Source organism: Procambarus clarkii, chromosome 39 (assembly GCF_040958095.1).
Source record: "Procambarus clarkii isolate CNS0578487 chromosome 39, FALCON_Pclarkii_2.0, whole genome shotgun sequence".
NCBI classification, from domain to species: Eukaryota; Metazoa; Arthropoda; class Malacostraca; order Decapoda; family Cambaridae; genus Procambarus; species Procambarus clarkii.
In genome coordinates, this window is record NC_091188.1 from 8,223,236 (window position 1) to 8,239,684 (window position 16,449).

The window sequence follows — 16,449 nt, forward strand, 5'->3', positions numbered from 1 at the left end:
GGGAAAAGCTGATCATTGTTAACAGGCGAACCTGTTAACATTGTTAATAAGTGAATAGGGGCGAACAGTTGCGGATTGGTGCCCAGTTGACCCTGGCCAGGACTCGAACCCGGCTAAAACCGCTGGCGAAGAATAGAGCGAGTATGGTGTCACTGCACCTCTAACATGCCAGCATTTCAGTGATCATTAATCACGTTATTTATAACATGCTTTATAGAGAAATTACAAGGAAAGAATATGGGAAGGCTTACCATGAACTATGGGATGGGAAGGTTATCAACCTGCTAAGCTCTTCCTGTATGGGCGCCTGACAGCTGGGTGGACAGAGCTTCGGATTCGTAGTCCTGAGGTTCCGGGTTCGATCCCTGATGGAGGCGGAGACAAATAGGCAAAATATTTTTTTCACCCTGATGTCCCTGTTACCTAGCAGTAAATAGGTACTTGGGAGTTAGACAACAGCTGCTACTGGCTGATTCCTGGTGGGGGGGGGGGGGGAAGGTGTAACAAAAAGGAGGCCTGGTCGCGGACCGGGCCGCGGGGACGCTAAGCCCCGAAATCATCTCAAGATAACCTCAAGATAACAAGATATCCACCTGTATAAATAACTGAACAAAAGTGATGTGATCACTAATACTACACATCTCCGAGAGTTATTACATGAGCTGCAAGGGTTAGTATTGATCTTGCCACAACAGCAAGATAAATCCAGCTAGTACTCTCGTTACTGTATTTACAACTAACTTCAACAATTAACATAAGCAGTTATAATGAAATAATGAAATATTAACAACAGCTCTAAATTAAGATATAATTCACTAACAAGTATTAACAATTCAAATGACGCCTTTGGCTCCTCTTTGGCTAACATTAATCTCCGGCAAGATTTGTGAATCAAATGGAACATTTATTTAATGGTATAATATATATTAATTAGCGAACCTCACACCACATATCTCGGTATACAGTCAATGGTAATCATCATCCCCCATGTTCAACAACATACCTCCCTCACAGATAACATGTATAACATGTATATACACACATGTACACATGTACCACAGCAGCCAATATATCAAAACATCTAGCACAAGCTCATGGATCAACATACCCATTATGTAATAATGGGTATACCCCCCCACTAATACCCCCCAGGGCATAATGGGTATGCCCTGCTTGATAATGGTCCTTGACGGAGCGAAACGTCGTAAACTCCTTTATTTCCTGATGTGTGGGTTAGGTGTCTCATTTTCAGCTCCGTTATTGTGACTTACTGTCGGGATAGATATTTATAGTGGGACCACTGCCTGGGGGCCGGACTCATCCAGCGGTGACGCGGGGCACTTATAGGAACCTGTACATCTTTGGTCAATCTTTGGCGGCTTTGTTTACATTTTATTAAAGAGTTTATGAGCTACGGAGCACTATAGGCGGCTCTTTATAACAATAATAACAGTTGACTGGAAAGTTTACACGCTCCTAAAGTGGTTAATCATTGTAAACAAAGCCGTCTAAGATTGAGACAAGGTGAAGAGGTTCTTAAGTGATTCGTAAAGTAAGGTGATGATCAGGAGAAAGCACTAAGCCATTACGACTATATAGCATGGGAAAGGAATACAGGGAAAACTGTCTGTGATGGGACGGGGGAAAGGAACTGTGCTCATCCACTTGGACGGTTGGGGGGGATTGAACACTGACCTGCAAGAAGCGAGACCGTCGCTCTACCGTCCAGCTCAAATGACTGTGTGAGGATACTATCTAACACAAATGCTTTATGAAACAACTCAGCGAAATTCGATTCTGGACACTTAAACTGTGAATGAGCCGCAGTCCCTAGACCACATACAGCGTTGATGAGAGCATTTTGATGTTGGAAAACATGACTTTGTAGATCGATTGGCCAATGAGGCTTACAGGAAAGAAAACATTGATTACGACTTTGGACTATCTAATGCAATCACATGCGCACCCATCTCTCGTGTTCAGCCGTACCTCTTCCAGGATTTGACAACGGAAACCAATACATCTGTCTTCACTTCCTAGTATCATAGATTATAAAGCCGTGCAAATGTAAAGCCACATAAAGATGCAAATAAAGGACCAGGGAGTTCAGAACGATGTGGTCGCCATGGGAACTGCGTTCTAGGGCGACAGGATTGAATCTTGTGCAGGGAGTGTCAACACCCTGGTTGATCAGTTCAGCAACCAGGAGGCCTGGTCGACGACCGGGCCGCGGGGACGCTGAGCCCCGGAAGCACCTCAAGGTAACCTCAAGGTAACCCGATGACCTTGTACCCGGGTGTGGGTTCTGAGAGTTCTTCTACTCCTTCTACTCTACTTTTGACTTGTGAGAGCTTGGTCCAACAGGTTCTTGCGTGGAGCGGCCCCTCAGGCCTACATATTCAGTACAGCCCGGTTAGTTCGGCACTTCTTGAAGAAAACTATCCAGTTTTCTGTTGAAGATGTCCACGGTTGTTCCGACAGTATTTCTTATACTTGCTGGGAGGGTGTTGAACAACCGTGGACGTCTAATGTTTATACAGTGTTCTCTGATTGCGCCTATGGCACCTCTGTTCTTCATTGGCTCTATCCTGCATTTCCTTCTATATCGTTTACTCCAGTATGTTGTTATTTTACTGTGTAGATTTGAGAACGAACCTGCTAGTATCTTCCAAGTATATATGATTTGATACCTCTCTCGTCTCCTTTCTAAAGAGTACATTTTGAGAGCTTTGAGACGGTCCCAATAGTTTAGGTGCTTCAACTTGTCAATGTATGCCGTATAATGTTATCTGTATTCCCTCTATTTCAGCAAACTCTCCTGCTCTGAAGGGGGAAGTGCGGTACTCAAGCAGTACTGCACAACGGTATCGAACAGTACTCAAGACGGGACAGTACACATGATTTGAATAGTATAACCATTGTGATGGGATTCCTGGATTTGAAGGTCCTCGTAATCCTTTCCATCATTTTTCTGGCTGACGCAATATTTGCTTAGTTTTGCTCTCTTAACGTTAGGTCGCCAGACATCATTATTCCCAGATCCTTTACCTGCTGTTTTCCTACTATAGGTAAATTTAATCGTGTTTCGTATCCTGTATTACGTTTAAGGCCCTTATTTTGGCCATACCTAAGTACTTAGAATTTATCACTGCTAAACATTATGTAATTTTCAGCGGCCTAGTCGAAAACGTTATTAGTATCTGCTTGCAGGTTTTTCAATGTCTTCAATAGAAGTAATTTTCATGTTGATTTTTGTGTCATCTGCAAAGGATGACACGAGACTGTGTCTTCCTTTGCAGGATGTGTCATCGTATATTTGTCCATATCTGATATGAGAATAAGGAAAAGCAGTGGTGCAAGGACCTTACCCCTCAAGCACACAGATTGCACTATGCTTAAACTCGATTTTATTTAATTAACTGTTACTCTTTGCGTTCTCTGTGACATAAATTTGAATATCAATCGTCCAACTTTACCTGTTATTTATATTAACCTCATTTTGTGGGCTATCACTCCATGATCACATTCATCAAATGCCTTTGCGAAGTCCGTGTCTACCACATCTGCATTCTGTTTTACTTTTAATGCCTCAGTAACTTTATCATAGCAGCCAAGTAGCTGCGTGAGCCATGATCTTCCCGCTCTAAATCCATGTTGACCTGTGTTGTGGAGGTCATTGGTCTCCATAAAACTGGAGATCTAACTCCTGATCACTCCTGACTCCTGACAGCGTAAATATAATTATTATTATGTTATCTCTTCTGGCCGAAACGATTAAGCTAAGCTATGCCTTCCAACTTGGCTTCACTCTTCTTCATTCAGGATCCAGGTACTTATTCTCGTAAAATAATTAGGCGCTGTTAATATGAAAATAAGCAACTATAACTTGTATTCATAAGTAGGTTACTATTTAGAAGTAGGTTACTATTTATTATAAGTATGTTTACCTTATATGTTTAGGCTTTTGATATTGTACTTCAAGAACGACAGATCACAGAGGTAGACGTGCGAGATATAGGAAGGAATATCTTAAGCTGAATTGGTGCAAATTTACCACAAAGCGAACACAAGGACATCATAAATGAAACTAAGAAAAGATTCAGTTTTAGGATACACGACTTGATATAATGGTCCAGGACGGACCGAAACGTCGTCGTTTCTTCCCTCTCTGACGTGTGATCTGGTCATCAAGCGACGAAAAGTGAGAATTTGAAGCAAGTGGAGCACCCAAAGATCTGACCATGGACCGCTCTTGTATACCAATTTCTTATTCCAAAATAACATTACATACACATTTATGCACGTAAATATGTCCCGAGGCATAGCAAAAATAGCCAACGTTTTCCACTGTTGTTATTACGAAGGGATGTGACAAATATGACCCACTCACCAAACCTTTCCTAATATAAGTAATCCGAAGCCTAATAATCACAATGTTAGGTCTAGTATACGCAATCATAGACATAATAAAGTGCCATATTATGCCTAAAAAAGAGGTTAGGTTTAGTCTTTGCCTTCTTTATCAGGTCCTTAACATTACCGGAAGCACAAGACATATAATTTTAGTTCTTCGGCCCATCTGAAGTAACGAAAAGGTTGACTATACTTCTTCTTTAGGTTAGTGGTTTGATCGTCATTTCTTCAGTCCATATTTTGTTCTACAGAGACGGAGAGAGAGACGGAGACTGAGAGACGGAGAGAGAGACGGAGACTGAGAGAGAAACAGGAACACAAAGGGAAAGACAAGAGAGACACACACAGAGCGACAGAGACATAGGCAGAGAGTCTAAAAGAGAGACAGACAAAGACACGGACAGAGACACTATTAGACAAAGACAGACATAGAGAAAGATACAGAGAGACAGATAAACTGACACAGAGACAGGAAGAAAGGCAGAGAAACAGGCACAGAGAGAGAGAGAGAGAGACAGATACATTCAGGCATGGATTTAAAGACACAGACAAAAAGACAGAGCGACACACATAGATTCACCCAGAGATAGAGACACAGACGGAGAAACAGATTCAGAGACAAACAGACAGACAGACAGACAGACACACTCACAGAGAGAGAGAAAGATAAAGTGCATTAGATTGCAACATACATACATATTCCCATTTATTTATATATATATAATATTTGTGTTTGTATATGTTGTAGAGAGGGACGTAGGATGGGGCCATGGGGGGAAGCAGGATAGGAGGGGACCCACACGCCCCTTGGACCAGAACGAGGGAGTGACTTAAGAGAAAGCAACTCACACACACTCCAGTGAAGAAGGAAAGAGGGCATGAAGCCATTATACCAACTCTCCATGAATAAAAACTCAATAAATTTGATTAATAATTTCGACCTCACACACACACACGAGGAAAGAACCTTTTGAAAAGCATTTAGGATTTGTCGAGTTGAGCCTGCACAAATTTATTTATTAAGCCCAGGAAGGCGTAAGTTATGGGTGATAATGGAGTAGCGGAGAGGCTTTAAACTCTGTGTTCATAACCAGGACGGGAATTTATCGTGATGCTTGACGTTGAGCGCCAGAGCAACAAACATTAATGCTCTAAGCATGCTGAATATCTAATGCTCAAGGTGCAGCCTCGACACTTTATCAGTATGTCTACACATAAACAAACAAATATTCCATGGACGAGCAAGTAGAATGACCACGTCAGTTCTTTAGTATACTGAACAAATCTCTAGCATAAGCACGTCAATTATATAATCATTTTAGGACAACAAATATCACGTGAAAGCGGAGCGTTGTTACTGCGTTAAAATCGACGTTATTATGCTCAATAAGTTACTGTTGACGAAGGACGTCACGTCATCATAAGTCAGTTCAATGTGCATAAAGCGAGGTCACTGTACGCCAATAGCGGGGTCACTGAACACAAAAGCGAGGTCACTGTACGCCAATAGCGGGGTCACTGAACACAAAAGCGAGGTCACTGTACGCCAATAGCAGGGTCACTGAACACAAAAGCGAGGTCACTGTACGCCAATAGCGGGGTCACTGAACACAAAAGCGAGGTCACTGTACGCCAATAGCGGGGTCACTGAACACAAAAGCGAGGTCACTGTACGCCAATAGCGGGGTCACTGAACACAAAAGCGAGGTCACTGTACGCCAATAGCGGGGTCACTGAACACAAAAGCGAGGTCACTGTACATTGGGGTAGGAAGGAAGACATTAACGGTGATGTCTCAACACCTAAAAAGCGAGACTACCGAGACACAGTGTCGCCCTACGGTAAAAGTGAGGTCACTGTATACTAAATACGAGTATACATCACACGCGAGGTTGCTGATCAACAAAAGCGAGACTACTGAGCCTTAAAAGTAAGGCTGTTGCGCAACAAAAACGAGTTCACTGGAAATTAAAAGCACAGACATAAATCAAGACATAAACGCCTTGGTGAACGAATGACAGTTACAAGCCAGCACGGGTGATGAGTCCAACCATCTCATTACAGGATACAGTGCTCCTTAGGAACCACTTTCATGAATACGTCTCGAAAGAAGAGATTAAATTAATGGAAACATGGAGGTTAACCCAATTCTAATAAAGGATCACTGACTGTTAGAGTGAGTTTTACCCTTCGGCTGTGGCATTAATTTTGAAGCTTCCGTGTGAGGCTTTTTGGACAAAATTAAAAAGCTGGAGATTATGAAATTAAGAGAGAAAATGGTAATGAGTTTGAGAAAAATAAGCAATCAAATCTAGATTCTATATAGTGAGGTAGTAGGCCCGAAGGCAGATCTGTTTTCCTGACTCCCAACCACATAAAACTAACATATTTTGACTACACCAAGGGAAATAGTTTTTTTGTTCCCACCATCCCAAATAGAGTACAACTCAAAGTAATTTGGCAATAATTAATGACCCATTACACACGCCTTGATAATGGTCCGGGACGGACCTAAACGTCGTCGTTTCTTAATTTTCTGATGTGCAGCTTGGACATCAGCCACGTTATTATGACTCAACTTCTTCATTGGCAGTTGTCTGCATTTGCTCTGCGTTGTCAAATCCGTCATCAGGCTAGGCTCGTTCAAGCCTCAGCCGACCAAAAAACTCATTCATCATTTTTAACACAGAACAGTATATCCAAAATCTTGATTTTTCGCCTTGTTATGTTCCCTCTTATTATGACTCGGGAATCTATCACAGTCTCTCCAAGAGTTATCCCAGACAACAGATGATCTCACTCTGTTTTTACTAAGTTATGGCCTAATCTAATTAGTTCAAAATACTCACAAAAAAATTAATATTATTACATATTTTAAAATTGATGTTTTGCTAGGCCTAGCATGGGTAAGGTTAGGTGTTTAGGTGTTTAGGGCAATTATCTCTATTTGCAGTATATAGTTGAGACATCTAGAACAGAGGTGCGAGGCGAACTACTCGTGGCTGGAAAAGTTTGGATGTCATCAGCGGTGAGTCGTGTGTGACGTCACGACCTAATAGCTCGTTTAGATCGTTTATTCATGTTTATGAGTGAAGAGCCCCAATGTTAACGTTTAGCCCTATGTTCGTGAATGGAAGAATAACTAAATGTTTATGAATTTAAAAAAAAAAATCATCCACACGCTAGGCTCGTTAAGGCTGCGGCCTGTCCCAATGTTGCATTGATAGAAGATGCTAATGTACTGCGTATTCAAAATATTCTTTTTCTACAAATGTAAATTAATATTAATATATGTTAGAATTTCCTTTATAGTTAAACCGATGTTTGGTTAACTTAGGTTTGTTGACAATTATTTATATTTGCAGCACGTGAGCAACCCGGCCTCAGACCAAGTTCATTCCATCTAGTGGTCGACCCCAAAGACGCATTCATCAATTTTAACATGCTGTTCATTCACAATAGGAACTTTATCAAATATATATTAATATTGTTATATATTACCATTCTGTGCAAATTTAGGCATTGGTTAGGTTAGGTGTTTATGTTCGGTTGACGATTATTTGTATTTGTAGTACGTGGGTGAAGCATTTACAGCGTTGTGGTTCGAACAAAAGTCGTCAGCTCCGTAAGTGTTCGGACGTCATCAGTTGTGAGTCGTGTGTAAACCGTTTTTCATTCATAAACAGGGGGTTTGGCTGGTGCATGGAATCACTTTTAAGTCTTTGTTTGGAGGACCGGCTGAATGACGTCCGAACACTTCCGGAACAAGTGCTTCGCTGACGACTTTTGTTCGAACCACAACGCTGTAAATGCTTCACCCACGTACTACAAATACAAATAATCGCCAACAGAACCTAAACACCTAACTTAACCAATGCCTAAATATGCACAATATGCTAATATATAATAATGTTAATTTATATAGGGTAAATTCCTGTTTTGAATGAGCAGCATGACAAAAATAATGAATTCGTCTTTAGGGTCGACCACTGGATGGAATGGACTTGATCTGAGGACGGGTTGGTGTAAGCTGCTTTATGAATACAAACAGGGGAGCCGGTCGGCCGAGCGGACAACACACTGGACTTGTGATCCTGTGGTCCTGGGTTCGATCCCAGGCACCGGCGAGAAATAATGGGCAGAGTTTCTTTCACCCTATGCCCCTGTTACCTAGCAGTAAAATAGGTACCTGGGTGTTAGTCAGCTGTCACGGGCTGTTTCCTGGGGGTGGAGGCCTGGTCGAGGACCGGGCCGCGGGGACACTAAAAAGCCCCGAAATCGTCTCAAGATAACCTCAAGATAACCTCAAGGGGGTTTGGCAGCTGGATTAAAAAGCATTTGATCTTTCTTTATGAGAATGGGATGAACATTAAAGAAACTTTGAAACTGACCATGAACGCTGTCTACAGCAAAAAGGTTAAGAGGGAGTGGACTAAAAATTTACCACATCGATTTTATTATTAAAAATTTGATGGAGAAAAACCGTGTATGTATATATCTAGAACATGAATAAATTACATGGATGAAAGAATTCATGTTAAACGATAAGAAAAGTTATTTGTAAATTCCGGATAAAAATAATTAAATGTTGTGCTTATGGAAACATTTACACATAAGACCACTAAAAAGAACAGTACATATGTGGAGGCCAGTACAAGCCAGCTGTTAGTCCAGCGACGAATAATCTACATATAGAACTTCGTATTGTGTAAATGCTAAAATTATAATAATTCCCTAAATCGAATTATTTTATTCACCAATGATATGTAACAAAAAATATATATATATAGTCTTAGCCATTTAGCAGTGTTCGAAGACAAATTTAGAACACTAACAAAACATAGAAATATTGGAAATATGTAACAATTTATTTACTTGATTTGAGATTATGTTTCCATGTCATTTACCATGGTAAGAAATGAGCATGTCTTGGCAGCTGGCTTCATGCACTCTGTTAACGATCTAACAGCATAATGACTTAATTATTTTAACCAAAGTCTGCTTTTATTGAGTAATGTTATTAAACAAAGTGAGACTCACACTGTCACGTGCATAACGGAGGAGTTATTACAGGTAGTAAAGGATGATTAAATACCAGGCACAAATAAGGCAAACTTTCCAATAAGGCTGTTTATCGCTGGTAGCAAATAAGAATATTACCTTATTACACCAGAAGGCCAATTATAGAAGAAAATCTTAGAGGAAGAAAAAGCGAGGCAAAAGGCACGAAAGGTAAGGTGTAATAAAGGGGATAGTAATAGGAATAAGAACATAAGAACATAAGAACAAAGGAAACTGCAGAAAGCCTATTGGCCCATACGAGGCAGCTCCTATTTATAACCACCCAATAAGAAGAGGATAGTAATAGGAATAAGCAAGGGATCGTAAGAGAAAACAAGGGAGAGAAAACGAAAGAAGGAAAGAGAAAGAAATATAAATGGAAGGGTAAGCTTATGTTAGGTCACGTTTGTTAGAAAGTTTAGAACATTTGAGTACTGTGAAAGGGAAAAGTCAACAGCAACAAAATCAGGACTCAAGGTCATGTTGGGTTCTAATCATCCTATTGATTAGTCTTCCTCCAAGTAATCCATGTTCATACTGGAGGGCCAAGTACCAAATCTACACAGTAAAATAACAACGTACTGGAGTGAACGATTTGGAAGAAAATGCAGAATAGAACCAGTGAAGAGCAGAAGTGCCATAGGCACAATCAGAGAACACTGTATAAACATCAGAGGTCCGCGGTTGTTCAACGTCCTACCAGCGAGCATCAGAAATATTGCCGGAACAACCGTGGACATCTTCAAGAGGAAACTAGATTGTTTCCTCCAAGGAGTGCCGGACCAACCGGGCTGTGGTGGATATGTGGGCCTGCGGGCCGCTCCAAGCAACAGCCTGGTGGACCAAACTCTCACAAGTTAAGCCTGGCCTCGGGCCGGGCTTGGGGAGTAGAAGAACTCCCAGAACCCCATCAACCAGGTATCAACCAGGTACGTTGTGTATTAGAGCCGATTCAACAAGACGGTGTCTGTGTAGAATAGAGGCAGGAAAGATTATTTTGGAGGAAGACCAATCAAGAATGATTAGCATCCTTAACATGACAGAAGATAACACTGTTTGTGTCTGTAGACTTTAACTTGTGTCTAAAGACTTGTGTCTTTAAGTCTGTCATTAAGTGTACGGCCAAAACCTTTCGTACCTGTTGCCTTGCTTTTTCTCCCTCTAAGATTTCTTCTCCTCACCCCTCTCTTGCCTATTTATTGCCTCCCCTTCTTCCCTTATCCGGTAAGTCCACTACGGGCACACCATAGGCCGTGCTACTTGGAACTTTTTGTTCCCAGTAGCTGAGTCTTAAACAACAACATATATATATATGGGACGAAGCACATACAAAGATTAATCGGGTGAAATAGGCCTATTATGTTGAGCAGTGTCTTCTGTGTTGGCATCGTTATGTTCCGGTCTTGTTCTTACTCTCATGGTGGTTAGAGTAAATAGTTCCGTGATTTGGGTATTCATGGTAGGTTGTTCTATTCTTATGTGGATTGCTTCAAGAATTTGTAATCTTCTTACATCTTGGGTTTTGTCTAGTATACAAATGTTAGTCAAAACAAATCAACTATGCACAGTGAACATAAAAGAGAAGAAATAAAATGAAGGAAATAATTCGTAAAGAAGTAAAATGCACTATTCCTAACCAAAACATAGACCTGATCATATTCTATAAAACAAAGAAGACTACCGACCTCCTTATTAAAAACAGCCCGAAGCCGACGGAGAACCCTCTACAGCAGTCAAGCGTTGTATACATGTACACTTGCCCCCACGAAGGATGTAACCTTCAATGTAAGTACATAGGTATGACGTCGACCAAGCTGACGAGGCGTTTGACCTGCCATCTTCAATCCGGTGCCCGTAGGAATCACATGAGACAAGTCCATAACATCACCCTAACAAGAGAAATGCTGAATAAAAACACTTGTGTATATATATATATATATATATATATATATATATATATATATATATATATATATATATATATATATATATATATATATATATATGTCGTACCTAATAGCCAGAACGCACTTCTATGCCTACTATTCAAGGCCCGATTTGCCTAATAAGCCAAGTTTTCATGAATTAACTGTTTTTCGACTACCTAACCTACCTAACCTAACCTAACCTAACTTTTTCGGCTACCTAACCTAACCTAACCTATAAAGATAGGTTAGGTTAGGTTAGGTAGGGTTGGTTAGGTTCGGTCATATATCTACGTTATTTTTAACTCCAATAAAAAAAAATTGACCTCATACATAATGAAATGGGTAGCTTTATCATTTCATAAGAAAAAAATTAGAGAAAATATATTAATTCATGAAAACTTGGCTTATTAGGCAAATCAGGCCTTGCATAGTAGGCTGAGAATTGTGTTCTGGCTACTAGGTACGACATATATATATATATATATATATATATATATGTATATATATATATATATATATATATATATATATATATATATATATATATATATATATATATATCATTATATACGATGACCAAATAATTAAATCAAAATATCATTTAAATGAACAGTCAAGAATGTTGCCAGGTAACAATCTCTCCGATAAATGCCACTAAATAAATTAATTATATAACACAATATACACAGGCAACAAATAGGATCAAATTTTAATTTGTAATTAACCAATCACATTCAAGTGGATAAAATAAATCTGAAGGATGTTAAGTACAAAGGCCCCATCAAGTCCCCATCAAAGCCCTATCAAGGCCTCATCATGGCCACATGAAGGGCCACTTCAAGGCCCCATCAAGGCCCCATCAAGGGCTCCATCATGGCCCCATCATGGCTTCATCAAGGCCCCCATCAAGTCTTCATCAAGGCCCCATCAAGGGCCCCATCAAGGCCCCAAGAAGAGCCCTATCAAGGCCCAGTGGATCACCTGAGACTGAGACATCAGGAGGGAAGACGCTCCGCACACAGCCACCCTCCTCACCAAACTGTCAACTCATGGAACATAATTGTCATTAATTCACTTCGAGCTGAAGACAAGTCCTGTGAACTATTATTAAGAAGAGCAAAGACTATTTATGTGCACTGGGGGTTATTGTCTTCAGTATTCAGAATAGGAAAGTGTTAAGAATGACACTGCGATAGGCGATAGGTCACAGAATTACACCCCCACACGAACGAGAGCCAACGATACCTCCTCTAGCCCACCACCTCACTATTTCAGAAAGAAACGGCATTCTGTAGAAAAGATCGACCCCATGATTCTGGAGTGAAATATGTGAGACCTTCAAATGAGATGATAAACCTATACATGCTATTTAATTTCATCATTCTTCTAGCGCAATACACTGCTTTGGGTTTCGGTTCAATTCACCACAGAGTGATCCCGAGTCTGAGCAGGACGGAAAGGATCGAGCACGTTTTCTTTCACCTGTTGCCTCTGCTTACCACGAGTGTTATAAATAGGAGGTGCAGTTCGTACCTGTTCTACTTGGCCGCTTTTTGGCACCATGAACTCAAAAGTATCCGTCACATAGATGTAAATAACAGTAAAGCTTATTTTGACGAAATCGTTAGTCAAAAGTAAGTGACCACAGCACCGAGAGTACTCGGCCTCCCAGGCTAAGACACCGAACTGTACTATACAAATATATTTACTTAGGATATAATTGGCAGCCATTGTAACCCATAGAGTGAAAACACTCGGATACGTCTTATCATTTACTATTACATCTTCCCTTATCATGAAAAAACATCATTTCCACCTCCATTTGGAAAAGAGAAGTGTACTAATGCAGAATGTTAATATAAATGCAATTGTGGAGACGACATGCGCTATCTTGGTCACACTACTGGCACTCTGAGTAGGCGTCTCACACTTCATTTAAACTAAGGAGAAATTAGATCAATTACTACACCAAAATACCATATTGAATCCTGCTGAGGACATCCAAATGGACACCCCCAGTCATCACACTGTGTAAAGGAGGAAATGTATATGTTTATCTCTCAGAATGTTCGGTAATACGTTTATTGTTTGTGATGTGTGTCTATGTATGTATTAACACGATGTACTGAACGGGGTGAGAATAGCTTGAGCTACCTCATCCCTTTGTGTGTATTTTACCTCAATAAACTTATTTCAATTTAAATTCAATTTCACACAGTGACCAAAGGCGCTTGTGATCAGTGACCTTCCTGCTTGGGTAGCACAAGGACCTGTTAAAGAGCATACAGTCTCAATGCACAACGACAGATATACTCACAAATAACACCAATATAGTCGACAGATACAGCTACAACAGAAGACTGGACATGGTCGAGGCATTAAGCAAGCCAAGCCACGCATCAGTAGCCAACTATCACCACGTTACACTCTGCCACCTTACCCAACACGACTGAACACACAACATACAGTTGACCAGACCACACACTAGAAGGTGAAGGGACGACGACGTTTCGGTCCGTCCTGGACCATTCTCAAGTCGACTTGAGAATGGTCCAGGACGGACCGAAACGTCGTCGTCGTCCCTTCAACTTCTAGTGTGTGGTCTGGTCAACTTACTTCAGCCACGTTATTGTGACTCATCGCCTGCATGCAACATAGAGCACGAGCCGTCATGCAAAGAGGTGTGTGATAAGATACTTTGGACCTATAAATGAGGTGACTCATCACCTCATCCCATTTACCTCATCACCTTCACCTCATCCTCGGGTACATATCATGCAGCAAGACAATTTGTAATTTACGGGCTATTCATGCCCGTGCCACCTCTCGGGTGGCTTAATCTTCATCAATCAATCATTCAATTTATAATCATTGAAGGTCTATCTTTGACTGTTAAAAAGAGTCAACGAAACGCAGCTCTCAGCGTCAAGCCAAATTAAACTGTAAAAAATTACCTTTGCAGACTTAATTTCTCAAGTGAAGAAAAATGTAAGAAAAAATTGAGATTTGTGCTACATTCATTGATCTCATCCTTTCGGTCTCACATACACACACACACACTCCGGGGCCTGGTAGCCTGGTGGATAGCGCGCAGGACTCGTAATTCTGTGGCCAGGTTCGATTCCCGCACCAGGCAGAAACAAATGGGCAAAGTTTTCTTCAACCTGATACCTCTGTTACATAGCAGTAAATAGGTACCTGGGAGTTAGTCAACTGTCACGGGCTGCTTCCCGGTGTGTGTGTGTGTGTGGTGTAAAAAAAAAAATAGTTAGTAAACAGTTGATTGACAGTTGAGAGGCGGGCCTAAAGAGCAAAGCTGAACCCTGCAAACACAACTAGGTGAATACACACACACACACACACACACACACACACACACACACACACACACACACACACACACACACACACACACACACACACACACACAGAATAGGTGAGTACACAGGAGAGACTGCGGGAATTAAACCTCACGTCACTGGGAGACAGAAGAGTTAGAGGAAACATGATCACCACATACAAGATTCGCAGAGGAATTGATCGGGAAGATAAAGATAGACTATTTACCACGAGGGGCACAAGCACTAGGGTACACAGGTAGAAATTGAGTGTCCAAATGAGCCATAGAGACATTAGAATTTGTCTACTACATTTGTCTACTACTCTGACACTTTAAGTGTCAGAGTAGTAGACAAATGGAATGCACTAGGCAGTGATGTGGTGGAAGCTGACTCCATACACAGCTTCATGTGTAGGTATGATAGAGCCCAATAGGCTCAGGAACATGTACATTAGTTGATTGACAGTTGAGAGGCGGGTCCAAAGAGCCAGAGCTCAACCCCCGCAAGCACAATTGGTTAAGTACAATTAGGTAAGTACATACACACTCATATATATGTATAATATATATATATATATATATATATATATATATATATATATATATATATATATATATATATATATATATATATATATATACATATATATATATATATATATATATATATATATATATATATATATATATATATATATATATATATATATATATATATATATATATAATAAAGTCAGACCAATAATAACAATCCACCCACTTCCCCCACACGTCCAGCAAAAAAAGGAGGCAGCAAAAACTGGGAAGGGAGTGTGCTTGGGAGGAATGCTTGCTGGCGGCCTGGTGCACGCGCGCCCTGCTTTCACCACCTCTTACCTAACACTCTTCTCACGGCTGAGCTTCAGCTCCAGGGACCCGATCTTCTCCAGGTTTGTGGAAGGGGCTATCTCTCTCTCTCTCTCTCTCTCTCTCTCTCTCTCTCTCTCTCTCTCTCTCTCTCTCTCTCTCTCTCTCTCTCTCTCTCTCTCTGTCTGTCTCTCTCTCTCTCTCTCTCTCTCTCTCTCTCTCTCTCTCTCTCTCTCTCTCTCTCTCTCTCTCTCTCTTCTCTCTCTCTCTCTCTCTCTCTCTCTCTCTCTCTCTCTCTCTCTCTCTCTCTCTCTCTCTCTCTCTCTCTCTCGCTCTCCTTTCTCTCTCTCTCTCTCTCTCTCTCTCTCTCTCTCTCTCTCTCTCTCTCTCTCTCTCTCTCTCTCTCTCTCTCTCTCTCGCTCTCCTTTCTCTCTCTCTCTCTCTCTCTCTCTCTCTCTCTCTCTCTCTCTCTCTCTCTCTCTCTCTCTCTCTCTCTCTCTCTCTCTCTCTCTCTCTCCTTTCTCTCTCTCTCCTTTCTCTCTCTCTCTCTCTCTCTCTCTCTCTCTCTCTCTCTCTCTCTCTCTCTCTCTCTCTCTCTCTCTCTCTCTCTCTCTCTCTCTCTCTCTCGCATACATCATTAAGATGCAGTTAAAAACAGCTGACAAAATCACAGGTACCTATTTACTTTTTGGTGAACAGAGTCATGAGGTGAAAGAAACTCTGCCCAATTGTTTCCGCCTCAGCAGGGAAACGAGCCGCAGACCCCTGCTCTCCCCTAGAATTGTGTTTTTGTGTGTGTATATTTTTGTTGTATTTGTTCTTAACAGTGCTTATTTTTCAATGTAATGTATACGGGGATTT